The sequence below is a fragment of the Sorex fumeus genome, unplaced genomic scaffold (assembly GCF_029834395.1).
Source record: "Sorex fumeus unplaced genomic scaffold, SorFum_2.1 ptg000131l, whole genome shotgun sequence".
NCBI classification, from domain to species: domain Eukaryota; kingdom Metazoa; phylum Chordata; class Mammalia; order Eulipotyphla; family Soricidae; genus Sorex; species Sorex fumeus.
Genome location: NW_026606188.1, coordinates 314,737 through 331,220, shown reverse-complemented (window position 1 = coordinate 331,220; position 16,484 = coordinate 314,737). Strand labels below are relative to the sequence as shown.

Here is a 16,484-nt window from a genome sequence, read left to right as displayed (position 1 = left end):
GTCATTCCAAGTTTACACCAGTATTTGCTATTGTTGTTGTTTAATGTGTTTGTTATTCTTAATGTTAAGCCCTGCTTAATAGTCTATGGACAAAGAACATCTCTGTGTTCTTTTATTCAATAACCAGGGGTTTTCTTGTTGTTGCTTTCCTAATATAGTTTCTGCATGTTTTCTTAGAATTATACCTATATATTTCCTATTTGAGGATGCTAATGGAAAAGCTTTGCAATTAACTGCAATTTCTAGTTGTGTACTGTTTATGAGAAAGCACCTCACTTTCATTTGTTAAATCTTTAAATTTCTATAAATACTTCTTATTTCCATGATTTTAAAATACTTTTAGATTACTTACATAAAAAACATCACTATCTTCAAGCAAAACATTTTTAGTTCTGTCTTCCCATGCTTATTTTAAACTATTTATACTATTTTCGGAGAGCCTGGCAAGCTACCAAGAGTATTCGATATGCCAGACACAGTAACAACAAAGTCTCCAATGGAGACGTTACTGGGCCCGCTCGAGCAAATCGACGATCAACGGGAGGGCCTTTACCTTTACCTTTATACTATTTTCTTATCTCAATATCTAATTAATGACAACATATGTTGAAAAATAGAAAGTAATAAGCAATTTAAAAAGCAAATGCGAAGGACAAAAGAGATAGTTCAAGTGGTAACATACCTGCTGAGGTATGGTAGATCCTCGGTGTGTTTCACAGCTCTCTATGCCCTACAAAGAATGATGAAATGTGTCCTATCATTGGTGGCCACCGAGCATACTCAGAAGTAGTATCCCAATGTCCCCATCATTATGGATTCTAGCCCCTCTGGTTAAAAAGAAACCCAAGTGCCCAAGAACAGATGACTGGTTAAAGAAACTCTGGTACATCTACACAATGGAATACTTGCAGCTGTTAAAAAAGATGAAGTTATGAACTTTGCATATAAGTAGACCAACATGGAAAGTATCATGCTAAGTGAAATGAGTCAGAAAGAGAGAGGCAGACATAGAAAGATTGCACTCATTTGTGGAATATAAAGTAACAGAATAGGAGACTAACACCCTAGAATAGTAGAGATAAGTACCAGGAGGTTTGCTCCATGGCTTGAAAGCCAGCCTTACATGCTGGGGAAAAGGCAGCTCAGATAGAGAAGAGAACACTAAGTAAAGTGTGGTTGAAGGACCTGCTCGGGATGGGAGAAGCGTGCTGAAAGTAGACTATAGATCAAACACAATGACCACTCAATACCTCTATTGCAAATGACAACACACAAAACGAGAGAGAAAGAGAAAGAGAGAGAGAAGAGAGAGAGAGAGAGAGAGAGAGAGAGAACAAAAGACAATGCTCTGCCACAGAGGCAGGGTGGGGTGGGGGGACAAAGTGTGGGGATGGGAGGGATATGGCGATCATCAGTAGTGGAGAATGGGCACTGGTGGAGGGAGGGGTACTTGAACATTGTATGACTGAAACACAAGCACCAAAATATGTAAATCTGTAACTGTACCTCATGGTGATTCACTAATAAAAATTTTTAAAAAAGCAAGTGTGCAGGGACCAGGGAGAAAGCTCAAGTAGTTAAGTCTATGTCAGGCATCTGTAAGGCCCTGAGTTTGATCCTAAGCATCATATGCCCTGCCGAGTATCACTGAGTTTTCTCTTGATTATCACGAAGTACTGCACTGCCAGGCTGAGGTCTCACCAGACAACTGTAGCTGGGGTTGACTCTGGGATTCCCAGCTCTACTGACGATTGTCCCTATATTAAAAAAAAATTTCTGTAATACAATCCCATTAAAGATAGACATATTTATAACCACATGGATATAGCTGTATTTAAAGGATAATAGCAAAATGAGAGTACATGTATATATGTGGGGAAGCGAATATGGAACATATTGACCGTTGTTAAATGTGAAGTTCAACTGCTGGTTATAGACAGATGGAGGAACTTTTACTCTTTTAATTGCTTGAAATAATTTTCAGACATTTCTCTAAGTTCCGTATATAAAAAAAATAAGTGGCTGGTGAGACCCTACGGAAATTGTTCAAAACATGCTCAACCAGGATAGTATAATCAATATGTTTTTAAAGTATGATCAATTATGTGTTCTTGAATAGTTACTGTTAAAAATTTACATTCCCTAAAATGCAATATTAATTATAATGATGACTTTACATAATGACTATTAATTCTTGAAATACTATTATTTATGTAAAATATCATTTCATGAGAAATTCCACAGGACGTCAAAAGGTTTCATAGCCGCCCACCTACAAGATGTTCCGACTTCTTCAAGACCCTGAACAATCAGTTTGAGACTCTTTGTGTTACTAGAACAAGCAAATACCATTGGGCTATACTAGCAAGTGACAGGGATCAATGAAGACGTTACTGGCACCCGCTCGAGCAAATCAAAGAGTAACGGGAAGTCAAGTGATCAAGTGATCAAGTGATCGTTTCATATTCCTAAAACTAAAAATATAGACTAAATATGATGGTGTACAATTCTAATGTTTTTATAAATGAGAATCATATTTAAACTATGCATTAACTACCACAAACTAGAAATTCAGGATTAGAAGTAGGCTGAGGTTATTTAAGAAATATTCAACCCACTTTCATATTAGCAAAGCTTTAACGAAACCTCAACCTTATCCATTCATATCCTAGCACTCATGTGTCATAATGCTTTGACAGGTTTTATCTCTACCTGCAAAAATGACTTCAGAGTCCCTTGACATTTTATCATCTAGATTTACATAAACAGTCACTTTTCGCAAAAGGAATAGAAAAGAGACACCGAGTTTATTGAATAGTTCTTTTAATTTTGCTTGATTTAGTATGCCAGATGTGGGTGAGATTAGCTGTCTAATTTTAAAATACCTGGGAAAACTAGAAGGCTAATGATCTCAATTCCTTTAATAATTTGGGGAAAATATCTAGACAGCTAACAACAGATCCTGACTGATCTATAATTGTATATATTTAATTTCTTGTGAAGCTAAGAATTTACATTTTTTATTTTTTATCTGATATACTTATTTTCTAGGGTTTCCCAAGTGGTGTTCAGAGGCCCTGGCCAGGGGTTCACTCCCAATGTTTCTCAGTCAGCTGTTCAATGCATGGTCCCAAGAATGTGATACTCTTGGAATATTACTGGAAATGGTAGGGGCAATGGATGGTGCCCAGCGGCCTCCAGAGCTGTACCAGAGATGCTTAGGGGATCATGTGTTGCTGAACAGCCATATTAAAAGCACATATCTTAACTCCTGTACTATCTCTTAGTCCCCTGATCTACTTTTTAAAGTAATAATAAAGAAAAACACTTACTAACGGTGATTCATCACATTCCTTTGAGTCAAAAACACAAAATCTTCCATATTTAAAGTACTTCAGAACGGGTAGATGTCATATCCATTCACTTCAATTCAACACTTCCCATTTTCTCCCTCACTTTCCCCCAAAGATACTCTCTGTTCCCATCTACTTTGTTAATTTAAAATTAATTCATTCTGAACACGTATAAGAAACTATATCAGTAATAGAAAAATAAAAGGACTATTGTGTGTGTGTGTGTGTGTGTGTGTGTGTAATTGAAATCTTGTTGGGCTGTTACTGTGGCATGAATTCTATACCAAAGCATGGTGGGATTAATTAGAACTATTATATGAATCCCAAGAGTGATCTTTTTCTTTGGTGCTGAATTAATGTAACTACATTAGACACAAGCATTATCATACCCTGTAAGTTAATCAGTTCTTCCACAACAGTACAATAAGACCCAACCGAGGCCATCGTGTACCCTAAGGATTTGTAATTCTGTCCTGATTTTAGAAACATAAAGACCATTAGGATTTTTCTTATACTTGTCCTATATTTTTATTAATTTGATAATCCCAAAAGAATAAGACATCAAAGCTGAACCAAGGCCAAGACTAATTTTGAGAAATGTGTATTTGGGTTCACCATAATTTAATAACTTTATATTCCTTCTTTGTAAGATTCATAAAGAGGATATATTTTCCCTAATTTTAATGCTTTTTTATTATTTAATTTTTTTATTAGTGAAACACCATGAGGTACAGTTATAGACTTATAAATTTTTGTGCTTGGGTTTCAGTTATACAATGATCAAGTACCCATCCCTCTACCAGTGCCCATCCTCCACTGCTATGGGTCCCAGCATCCCTCCCACCTCCCATCTCCCCTGTCCCACCCTGTCTCTGTGGCAGGGCATTCCTCCTTGTTCTCTCTCTCTTCTTTTGGGTACTGTGTTTTGCAAGAGAGGCTTTGAGTGGCAATCGTGTTTGGTCTATAGACTACTTTTAGCATGTCTCTCCCACCCTGGGAGGGTCCTCACAACACCCTTTATTTGGTGCTCTCTTCTCTATCTGAACTTCCTTTTCACCTAGCACACGTGGCTGGCCTTCAAGTCATGGAGCAAAATTCCTGGTACTAATCTCAACCATTCCTGGGTGTTAGTCTCCCGTTTTGTTGCTTTATGTTCCCCAGATGAATGCAATCTTTCTGTGTCTATCCCGCTCTTCCTGACTCATTTTGCTTAACATGATACTTTCCATGTAGTACCACTTGTATGTAAATTTCATAACTTCATTTTTTCTAACAGCTACATAGTACTCCATTGTGTAAATGTACCAAAGTTTCGTTAACCAGCCACCTGTTCTCGGGCACTCAGGTTTTTTCCAGATTCTGGCTATTGTAAAGAGTGCTACAAATGAACAATAAGTGCAGACATTTTAGAGTTTAAGGTTCATCAACGTGTCATCTTTGGAAAAATTTCTTTTCATTCTTAAATAAGCAGCAGTGTATATTACTCATGCCATTCACTAAAAGATATAATGAAAAGGCAGCTTCTTTTGTAATGCCACATAAAAAATATAATAGTAGTTACTGATATGCAATCCATTTCCATAACTTTTAATAGCATATATTAACACTTACATTTAGCACTACTATTTACAGTGAAATCTGACCTTTGCCCATACTCAGAACTCTGCCTCAAAAGACAGGTGCGAAGGTACTAAAGAAAAAATGACAAATGGTGATACTTCCTAGTAAATATTTTAATACTGTATTTTAAGTAATGTTATTTAATGCCATTTAAAATCCTCTAAAATCTGTGATCTTAAAAAAACCTATATTCCCCTATAAATTCATTAAACTTTCCATTCATCTATAAATCTCTAACTCTATATTTACTGACTTACTCAGTATTGGGCTGGAGCGATAGCACAGCAGGTAGGGCGTCTGCCTTGCACGCAGCCAACATGGCCGACCCGAGTTCGATTCCTCCGCCCCTCTCGGAGAGCCCGGCAAGCTACTGAGAGTATTCGATATGCCAGACACAGTAACAACAAAGTCTCCAATGGAGACGTTACTGGGCCCGCTCGAGCAAATCGATGATCAACGGGAGGGCCTTTACTTACTTACTCAGTATTGGAGCTATACATTAATATAGCACCTTTACTAATGGTCTGCTTTTAAGAAATTATCAATCCTCAACTGAAATTTCATCTTTCCAACACACACACACACACACACACACACACACACACACACACACAAACCCCATAAAATATAGTTTTTGCATGGTCATTGTAGATTTTATGCCAATTTTTTTAAAAAGTGGAGTGGTTATATGAAAGTTTTTTACCTGTCAATGTTACTTAAAAACAGGGTATGCCAATATTACACTGAAAACTGGTACTAAGTATTTTGATTGATCCTTTTGCAATATGTAGTCCATTTTATGGATGCCAATAATCATGATATTTTTCCTATGATCAAAGATACAAGTTCAAATAAATTGAATTTTGTAATGCACCAAAATATAACCCTAGGATCTTACAGACATCCACACACAGACACTGTCACCTCACAAACACACACACACACACACACACACACACACACACTCCCTCTCTCTCTCATTCTCTCTCTCTCTCTGAATAAGTAAATAAATACTATAAAAGGTAGAAAATATTGAGACATCTGGTAATACATGACCTCTTTCTTTACCATTAGGTTTATTCATCTCCAAACACTACCAATTACTAAGCCATCTAATCCTGTGTCTTCACATTTTGTTTTTAGGAGAATGAGTATTACTGGATTAATGTGACTCATTCTTCTCCATGGCAATGTCACACGCATCTATAGTTAAAATGGTGACCAACCCTACTCCAGTTAAGGGAGACTCAACATCAAGAATTATAGCATTAGAGTTGCTTATTCAGAATACCTGGAATTTCTTAGTCTTCTGATTGTATATCTACTCAAGGGTCCAGGGTCAAATAAAATGGAGGAAATGCCATTTCATGATTTCAGATAATGAGAAAATTTATAAAAACATCTTTGTCATATAGTTCATTCTAGATTAAAGAAAATGAATATAGAAAATGAGGACTTACATTTTTCCCTAAATCTGTGATATTTATGAGGGTGTATGAGGAGAAATATAGTGTTTACCGCCTCTTTTTAAATGTTTGCAGCTATGTAGGTTATTTATTTTCAATTCGAATATCACCATTTAAATGAGTGATAATACAAATGTCCCCAGTCTTGTCTCTGCTTCACTCAGTTTCCTAGTTTGCAAAGTAAGATATTATACAGCCTAGTTTATGGGGTCGTTATCCAGATCAAACATGGCCCTCAGTGGAAAGTATGTAAAAGAGTGTCTGTCACATGGTGAGTGATCAAAATCATTCTTCAACTTCTACTTCCTCACACTTAATTTCATTCTCCCATCATGGATTATAGTGTAATTGAGTAGAAGCATAAATGCTGCTTTTGTTCAAATATAGGTATTTCAGAAAATATTACTTGAAATCTGTTAAGCTCCCCTTGTCATTCCCCACCATTTTATTTTAAAAAAATAAGAAAATATAGAAAAAAAAATTTCTCAGATAAAGAAACAGAAAATGATGGAATAACGAATACCCAAAGAAAAAGTGAGCAAAGAACATGAGAACTGGTATTTAGTGGGATAGATGTCATGGGTTCCTCCTGGCTCTGCACACAAGAATCATTCCTGGTGGTGGTCCGGGATCCCAAGGATGCAACCTGAGTTGACCATATTCAAGGCAAGCCCCCTACCTGCTGTGTTAGCTCTTCAGCTCCAAGTTCATTTAGTTTCATTGTAAGTATTTTATAAGTAGAAAATGGAAGAAATATCAACTGGAAGGCTAAAAATTAGATTTTTGAATTGGAGTTAACTCTGGGAGAATATTCATTTTAGACTCTACACCAACAAGAAATTTAAGTTTAATGAATACAGTTTGTTGGTTTTAAAATAAGTATTTATCACACATAACAACAAAACACATGATTTTATACTATCAAACACCTTTTAGAAAAATCGTAGACTTATTTTCATGTAGGTGTTCTGTGAGACATCACTTGTCACTTGTCATCCTGTTGATCATTGATTTGCTATAGCAGGCACCAGTATTGACTCCATTCGTCCCTGTCACGTGCCAGCATAGACCAGTGGTGTATTGGGGGCTCTTTCAGGATCAGGTGAATAAGATCCGTTATTATTATTGTTTTAGGCATATCGAATATGCCACGGATATCTTGCCAGGCTCTGCTATGCGGGTGGGATACTCATAGAACCTTGCTGTGCTCTCAGAGAGGGAGAAACTGCATCACCCTCTTCTCGGAGCTTTGTTTTATAGTCTTTGGATCTTGACTGTTGATGAGATTACATGCTGCGAGGGAAAGTTTGTGGGTGTGACTGCCAAGCGACTGACAAACTGCGGGGCTGGGTGGAGATGTGAGCAGTCTTCGAGATCTCAGCCCCGGGTCCCACATACCTGGGTTCCTCTGCCGTTCCTTAATGCGTGAGGCTCATCCAAGCGTGTAGAGAGTCGCCTTGAGCATGGCTGTTGTTAGGTTCTGGAGGTTTTTGGCTGCCGGGGCTCTGCTTGGGGCAGGGAGGGAGACTGAATCCGCCTCCCACCGTGGGGCCCTGGTGAACACAGCCTGGCACGGGTGCAGGAGATTCCTCTGTGAGACATATTGTAATAAAATATCAAACATCACTTACAATTTACACATATGTTTTGAATGCAAATGAGTTGAAAAATGTATGTCCTATGGTAAAATGTCTTTCTACAATCTTATCTATATTTTAATTCAAAATATTCATATCATATTAACTGCTCTCTTCTATAATTAACACATAATAAACTTAAGATTACAGCCTCATGATTTTTATTTATTTACATGGTATTCACAGTCCACAAGTACCACACCCCAGGGCTGGAGCTATAGCACAGCAGTAGGGCATTTGCCTCGCGCACAGCCAGCCCTGCCAAGCCGGGTTCGATTCCTCCGCCCCTCTCAGAGAGCCTGGTAAGCTACCAAGAGTATCTCGCCTGCACGACAAAACCTGGAAAGCTATCCGGGACGTATTCAATATGCCAAACACAGTAACAAGTCTCAAAAAATGGAGACGTTACTGAGCCCTGTCGAGCAAATTGATGAACAACGGGACGACAGTGTTTGTTTGTTTGTTTTTGGTATTCACATAAAATTAACAACAAATAACAATTAAACTATTTTAATTTGGATTTTTCATAACCAGAACTGTTAAAAATCACAAAATAATTAAAAATAAATTTTAAAAAATTACAAAGATATACCAAAGTTGTTTTAAAAAATGTAATCACTTTGCAGGTACCAGAGATACTTAACAAATCAAGAACTAAACCTTAAACATCTGCTTCAAGAGTTCTCTTTCATCAGTTATTCAAGTTTTTTGCTGCCTGCCTGACTGCTTTGCTTCCTCCTTCCTTCCTTTCTTCCTTCTTTCCTTCCTTCCTTCCTTCCTTCCTTCCTTCCTTCCTTCCTTCTTTCCTTCCTCGCTTTCCTTCCTTCCTGCAGGCACACCCAGCTGTGCCCACGGGTTATTCTTGGCTCTGTGCTCAGGAATCCCTTCTGGTGTGCTTGGGGGACAATATATACTGCCAGGGATTAAAACCAAGTTTTAATAAGGCAAGTTTAATAAGGCAAGTTTTAATAAGGCATATGCCATACCCACTGGACTGTCTTCAGCACCTCAGCTATTCTTCTGTAATCAGTTTATCTTACTGGTATATGAGTGTATACTTTGCCCTTTCCCTTGGAACATTGGAAAAAGAAATATAAATTTAAGTCTAGAATTATGTTTGCTGGCTCTAAAATTTTCTTAGTTGAGTACGGACCAAGATTTAACACAGTAACACAACTAAGAAATATTTTATGTCTTACGATAATAGAAACATTACACAACAATGAATGGGTTTTAGAGTAAGGTCCTTCATCTGTGTATGCTGGACTAGAATTACTTCCCTAAATAAATGGACATAAACTGAATAGGAAATATCAAAAGAAACTTGATTCTTGAAAATTGACCTCCATTGTTTTTTTTTTTTCGTTTTGTTGTGGTGGTGTTTTTTGTTTGTTTGAGGGTTTTGTTTGTTGTTGTTGTTGTTGATTTGTTTTTTTTTCCTATGTGGAAGTACAATTTAGAATAGAACAGCCATCTGTGAAGCAGAACTGCCTCATTGATTAGTTCCTGGAGCCCTGAATTTGGACATGCAAAACCTAATCTCTAACTGGTTTCATGTAAGGGAGGTTACAAACAAACTTGGCAGCTCAGGGATTCCATTGCTTTCCACATTTCTAATTACCATCATGCCTAGGGAATAGATTGTCTTCACTGCATTTTTGCTTCTGTAAAGCAGCCTAATCTTTTCTTCTTCACTTTTGGCCTTTGTGTTTTTACTGTTTTTGTTTGTTTGTTTGTTTGTTTTTAATTTTTACTCTCTGAGATTTTGACCAATTATTCTTCATGTTTCTTTATCCTAATTTAATATACCAACATTCCAGAGGGTTAATGAAATGTTCAATTCTATATCTTAAAAAATATATTTTAAACTCACTTTATTCAAGCATCATATTTACATCTCTTAAAAATTACTCGATGAGAGAAAGAGAATAAGAAGATAAAATGTCTGCCATAGAAAGGCAGACTGGGGGCAGGGGTGCATGATGGGTGAGCTAGGGACGTTGGTGGTGGGAAATGTGCACTGGTGAGGGGATGGGTGTTGGAACATTGTGTGACTGAAATCTAATTGTGAACAACTGTGTAACTGTGCATCTCATGGTAATGCAATTAAAAAAAGTTAAAATTTATATAAAACAAAAAAAGGCCCTCCCGTTGATCGTCGATTTGCTCGAGCAGGCCCAGTAACGTCTCCATTGGAGACTTTGTTGTTACTGTGTCTGGCATATCGAATACTCTCGGTAGCTTGCCGGGCTCTTCGAGAGGGGCGGAGGAATCGAACTCGGGTAGGCCATGTTGGCTGCGTGCAAGGCAGACGCGCTACCCGCTGTATTCGATATGCCAGACACAGTAACAACAAAGTCTCCAATGGAGACGTTACTGGGCCCGCTCGAGCAAATCGATGATCAATGGGAGGGCCTTTACCTTTACCTTTACCTATTACCCTTCTTGTTTTCCTTTTCCTTACTTTCATTTTATGAAAGTATCAAAGGAAGGAAAAAGACCATGTCTGCAAGGGCCCGTAAGGCCCACGGAGAGTTCTGATGGGACGGAGCTAGAAGCAATAATCCGATTTGCTCAGGATCTAGTGGAATCCAGCCCAAAGACTACTGCTTCTGACTCCGCAGAGGTCAGTGGGGATCTCCACTCGGTGCCTGCGGGACCCAGGCACGGGCAGCCCCCAGGTGGCACCACTCACCTTTAAGAGCATCCAGGAAATGCAGGTGAAGGGCGTGCTCATCTCCAAGAGCAGCGTGGTCATGGCCAGGTAGTGGCCGGCTTGGAGATTGACCACCGAGCCCAGAAACCCCAGGAAGGCGAAGAGGTGGTGGACCACCAAAAACACATCGAATGTCCGGAAGAAGAAGTTGGACGCGTGCACGGCGACATTTTTGAACAGGAAGAACCCGGTGGCCGTCGTGACGTGGAACCAGCACCAGTTCTGTTGGCCGCGTGCCTTGTCCGCACCGGGTCCCCCAGCAGGGCCCAGAGACCTGCCGCAGAGCTCTGCACCCCAAACATGGCCCGCGTGGCTGCCAGGTCCCAGAACACCTTCTCCTTGGCCATCAACGAGCGGTAGGTGGCGTTCAGGGAGGAGGACAGCTGGTGGCAGACCATGAAGACACCCACGTAAAAGGCAAAGCCCGTGGCCACGAGCGTGGCACGGATTCCGCAGGAAGCATAGTCCAGGTCAAAGATGCTCCCCGATGTCCCTCCATCGCTGGAAAGGCTCATGGTCCCAAAGGTGTGCCCCAGGGGCACCCACGGCCGCACCGGGCTCTTGGCTCTCTCCTGCCCAGGACAATCCAGTCAGTGTGAAGAGGGGAGCCTCCCGCACCCACCTCCAGCCTGAAGAAAGAGAAGACGATTACTTTATTATTGTTATTGTTAAGGTAAAAGGTAAAGGCCCTCCCATTGATCGTCCATTTGCTCGAGCGGGCCCAGTACCGGCTCCATTGGAGACTTTGTTGTTACTGTGTCTGGCATATCCAATACTCTCGGTAGCTTGCCGGGCTCTCTGAGAGGGGCAGAGGAATCGAACTCGGGTCAGCCATGTTGGCCGCTTTTAAGGCGAGCGCCCTACCCACTGAGCTATCACTCCAGCCAAGTAATAATAACAATACTAAAATCGTTATTATTACTTGAAGTAAAATCAGATTTTATTTGGAGGTTTTTGAAGGAGAGGAGGGAGAGAAAATGGGAGAGAGAGAGAGTAACGGGCTCAGGAGAGAGCCTTAGACAGCCTTAGACACCCCAGCCTTAGACTGGAAAGTCCACATCTCAAGAGGGGAGATGCGGGCGCCACATGTGCTCGGCCACATGGGCACAAGCAGGACGTGGGTTCGGGCAGTTTATGCGCCAGGACAATACTCTCAAGCGAAGCTGCAAACCATCACCAGCTCACAAAAACCCTGCAACAAAACAAAACCAAAAAATGAGTCACCGTAGAACAACAACAAAAAAAAAACTCAGAAATTAAATATACCATTACTTACTTTAATTTCTCATCTTATAGTCATTACTCAAAGATATAATAATTGATTTTTATCATCAAAAATTGATATTGAAGGGAAATAAATGTCATAAATACCAATGCTGTTAATGTCATCAACTTCATATAATTTAATATAGCAAAGATTGATAATTGATCTCTGTATACTTATTTTTGATACAAAATTTTCAGTTTGCAGCATCTTTTAAAGACACTTGTATCTTCTTTAGTTCTATTATAACATTTTAACCAATCCTTTGATCTTCTGTGAGGTCTCCATCTTAGTCTTGAAATATTCCTCACTTCAGTTTTCATCGAATAGAGTATAGGGAAAAAAAAAATATATATATATATATGTAATTAGGACCAGAGCGATAATACAATGGATAGGGCACATACCTTACATGCAGCTAACCTAGGGTCAATTCCCGCCATGAAATATCATCCACCAGCCTCCACCAGGAGTGATCCTTGAGCACAGGACTTGGACTATGTCCTGAGTACTGCTAGGTATAGCCTTCACATTTTTTTAAAATGTCGTATTTTTCAAAAAGGGAAGAGGAAAAATTGGGTATAGTCAATACAACCATTCATGTTAAAATGGATTCTCTGTGCAATTGCTATTATTGAAGTCAATCAATTCTTCAGGTAGACCAAACTCAGTAACATATATCATACATGTACAAAGCATGTTCTCTCAGCCACATTCTTGGGCCCCCTAAATATCCTTCTAATTACACTTCTCCATTGAATCATCTGACTTTGGTGTAACTATTTTAAATAGATAATATTAAATTAGTAAAGGCCCTTAATTAACAAGAAAGGTAGTTACAACAATTTTGTGCTAAGAAAACATAGAAAGCTTTGCATTGGAATATAATATTATGGGCAGAAGCTAATATTTTTGTACTAGTGATTTTATTAAATTTTATGTTATTTTAAATGCTGTTTTGATCTTTAACCAATTCTACTTTATAGGATGGAACTATCAAGCATATTATATATCTATATTCAATGTTATGATACAGACATATAGAGATAGAAGTTCAGTTTGTTCTTGGGAGAAATTTAGAGATTCATGGAATTCATCCTTGGTCACTTTTTCTGTTCATTTTTTTTTTCATTGCTGACTTAAAAATGCATTGAAAAACAATACAAAGAAGTGACCTTGTGATCTTATGTTCCCCAAAATATTTTTATTTAGATTCATTGAATTAGTTATTTTAAATGGAAAAAAAGCAGTAAAAATAGCACTACAAAAAAAATCTGGTGATAAGGATTATTTTATGTTCAAAAACATTTACATTATGTGCCTCCCTTTTTACTCCATTTTTAGGTTTATTCTTCTTTTGAATTACATATATTTAGTTCTGAAAGGACCAAATGCTTCCTTTTGTACTTTGGTGTTATATTGTATTAATAACTTCCACTTAATCTATATATTTAAAGGGAAAATAATAATTGAAATATTCTTATTATTTAATTTAAATTCTGTAAGTGAACTTTAAAAATTGACTCTCCCAAATCATTTTATTCCAGTTGCTAAATCTCTGGCCATCATCATATTATTAGCCGCAAATCAAACTTAAACACTACCTAATTATTTGTTATAATATAACAAGTATTAGTCGTTTTTAAACCCTTCTAAATTTATAATTATGATAATATTAATCTCAGTTATGAGCACTTTAAGTTAGGCTTCATGCAAGGGCATGCTGTTGGGACAAATTATATCAACTCTGTAAATTACAGGTTCTGGTCATAAATCAGGAGAAGGATCTGCATACTTTTCCAGAATTTATACTTTCTTAAAAAAATAGCAAACACTTTTATCATATGTGGAAGAGTCACACGATACTTGTAATAATTACATAGCATATTTTAAACAGATTAATCTAAATAGCTGAAAATGTATTCATAAAGTGTACGTTATATAACAGTAGAGACTAAGGAAGAAAGATGATCCTTATGTTTCATATTTTGAATAGTAACTAAGAAACTATAATGTATTTCCAAATTATGAACTACTTTCTTGGTCGTATACCTAAGTTTGGGTTCTGGAAAATGAGAAAATGCCATCTGATTTTGGAGGAGAAGCAAACCTTCAAGAAATAACTGAATTGAGGTTTTTGCTATTGTGGCTTTATCCTGAGGTGTTTAAAAATTGAGCATTGGAAGGACAGTTAGAATCCAAAGGGTCTGGACCAGGTGACATTCCCAGAAGCAATGGATGAAGGTTCCTTTGTCCATCACTCTTTGCCAATACAGATTGCCCCACTGTTTTTGATATGTGCCATTCTCACTGGAGTTAGACGCTATGTCATCATTGTCTTGATTTGGAAAAAAAAAAAAAGAAGATTACCATTTATTGAGTAACTGAAGATGGTTATCAACTAAATGTTGCTTGCAGGACAACCATAGTTACCAGAGAGGAATGTTTTATCAAGTATACTCAAGTTTCCAGCATGTAAAACTCAACTCTGCTCACTAAGCTACCAGCTACACATGCAAAAAACTAACCAAAGCAGCCAAGATAAGCAAATTTAAGTCGATAGCCCCGAATAATGCCTGGTGTTGTTCTGGTGACCTAGGAACTGAGGGCTGAAAGTCAGACTTCACTGCAGGAGTCCCAGGGCCCCCGAGTCTCAATGGCAAAACTCCCTCCACCCAACAGAAATAAAAAAAAGTACTAAACAAACCCTGTAAACACAAGCGGTTTTTTTTTGTTGTTGTTGTTGTTGTAGTGGTTTTTGAGTCACACTCAGTGTGGTGTTTAGGGCTTACTCCTGGCTCTACACTCATGGAACACTCCACATGGGATGCGAGGGATCAAATCCAGATAGGCTGTTTACAAGACAAATACCTTGCCCACATACTGGTTCCATAAAGATATATAAATAAATAAATAAATAAATAAATAAATAAAATCTCAGATTTGTACTTCAGATTATTGCAGCAAGACTGAGTTTTCAATTTGATTCTAATGAACACTGCCTTGTTAAAACAAAGCAATATTGTGCAAAGAAATAAAGCAGAATTAGAATTACCCCAATATTGTCTATCAAATTTGCATAATGTGATTTAAGAGTACACTCCATGCCAAAAATCAATAGTTGGAAAATGTGGCCTACTCGTGAAAGGTAAAGCAAAATAATGAAATCAGTCTCAAGATTGTTTTAAACATATAAATCATTTCAATGATTACAGCTATGTGTTAATAAATCTGTGCACATGCAAATAAGATATAAAACATTGGGAAAGACCAAATAGCAAACAGCAGAGTTACACAACTGCAAAATGCTCCAAATAAAATTTTAGACCTAAAATTTTTGGCACCTCATTAAAACACTGTAGAAATCACATCAAAGAATCAATAAACTTGAAAATGGCAAAACAGAAATGATTCAATCTGAAAAAGGTATTTATACATATGTAATTACTACTTTATTATAAATATTCTTACCAATTTATAGTATTTGATTCTATGCTATATTCTGAATACAATTTTGAGAGATCTCCTTGAGAAACTATGGTACAATAAAATATGTTAAAAATACCACAACAAAAGGGAATGCCCTGCCACAGAGGCAGGGTGAGATGGAGGGGGTGGGGGTGGGAGGGATACTGGGATCCATGGTGGTGGGAAATGGGCACTGGTGGAGGGATGGGTATTCGATCATTGTATAATTGAAACCCAAGCACAAAAATTTGTAAGTCTACAACTGTACCTCATGGTATCTCACTAATAAAAATTAAAAAATATATATAAGTACCTAGATTTGCAGAAGAGAAAAGGAAAATGAAGCAGAAAATATGAGGATATAAGATTTAAAACTTATAGTATTTTGCATAATACTATAAGTTTAAAACTTATAGTATTAAACATAAATTTATAGACAAGTGGTCAGCAAACAAAAATCAACCAACGTGAAAAATAAATAAAGATGGACACATCCCAATCAAATATCTCTATCCAAAAGATTAAAAAAAATAAAAACTTGAGTGCATTCTCATGAAAAAGTATTTGCTAGACACAAAATATAAACGTGAGGTATTTTAAGCTTTCCATCAAATGAAGGATGCAGAAGACAATAAAAATCCCCTTATGCTATACCAAAATGTGTACATTTTAATATCAATACTAGTTTCTATGGGCTGGAGCGATAGCACAATGGGTAGACCATTTGCCTTGCACGCAGCTGACCCACCTCTGACCTTCTCAGAGAGCCCAGCAGGCTACCGAGAGTATCTTGCCCGCACAGCAAAGCCTGGCAAGCTTCCCGTGGCATATTCGATAAGCCAAAAACAGTAACAAGTCTCACAATGTTACTGGGCCCACTTGAGAAAATGGATGAACAATGGGAGGACAGTACTACAGTGCTACTAGTTTCTATATCTGAAAAAAATATATTTTATTAAT

The 16,484-nt window shown here is 37.8% G+C and overlaps 1 pseudogene; it reads right to left on the bottom strand.

Annotated features, from left to right (window-relative positions):
* Positions 1–10,657: 10,657 nt before the first annotated feature.
* Positions 10,658–11,419, bottom strand: LOC130046067 (protein CLN8-like; annotated as a pseudogene).
* Between the last annotated feature and the right edge of the window lie 5,065 nt (positions 11,420–16,484).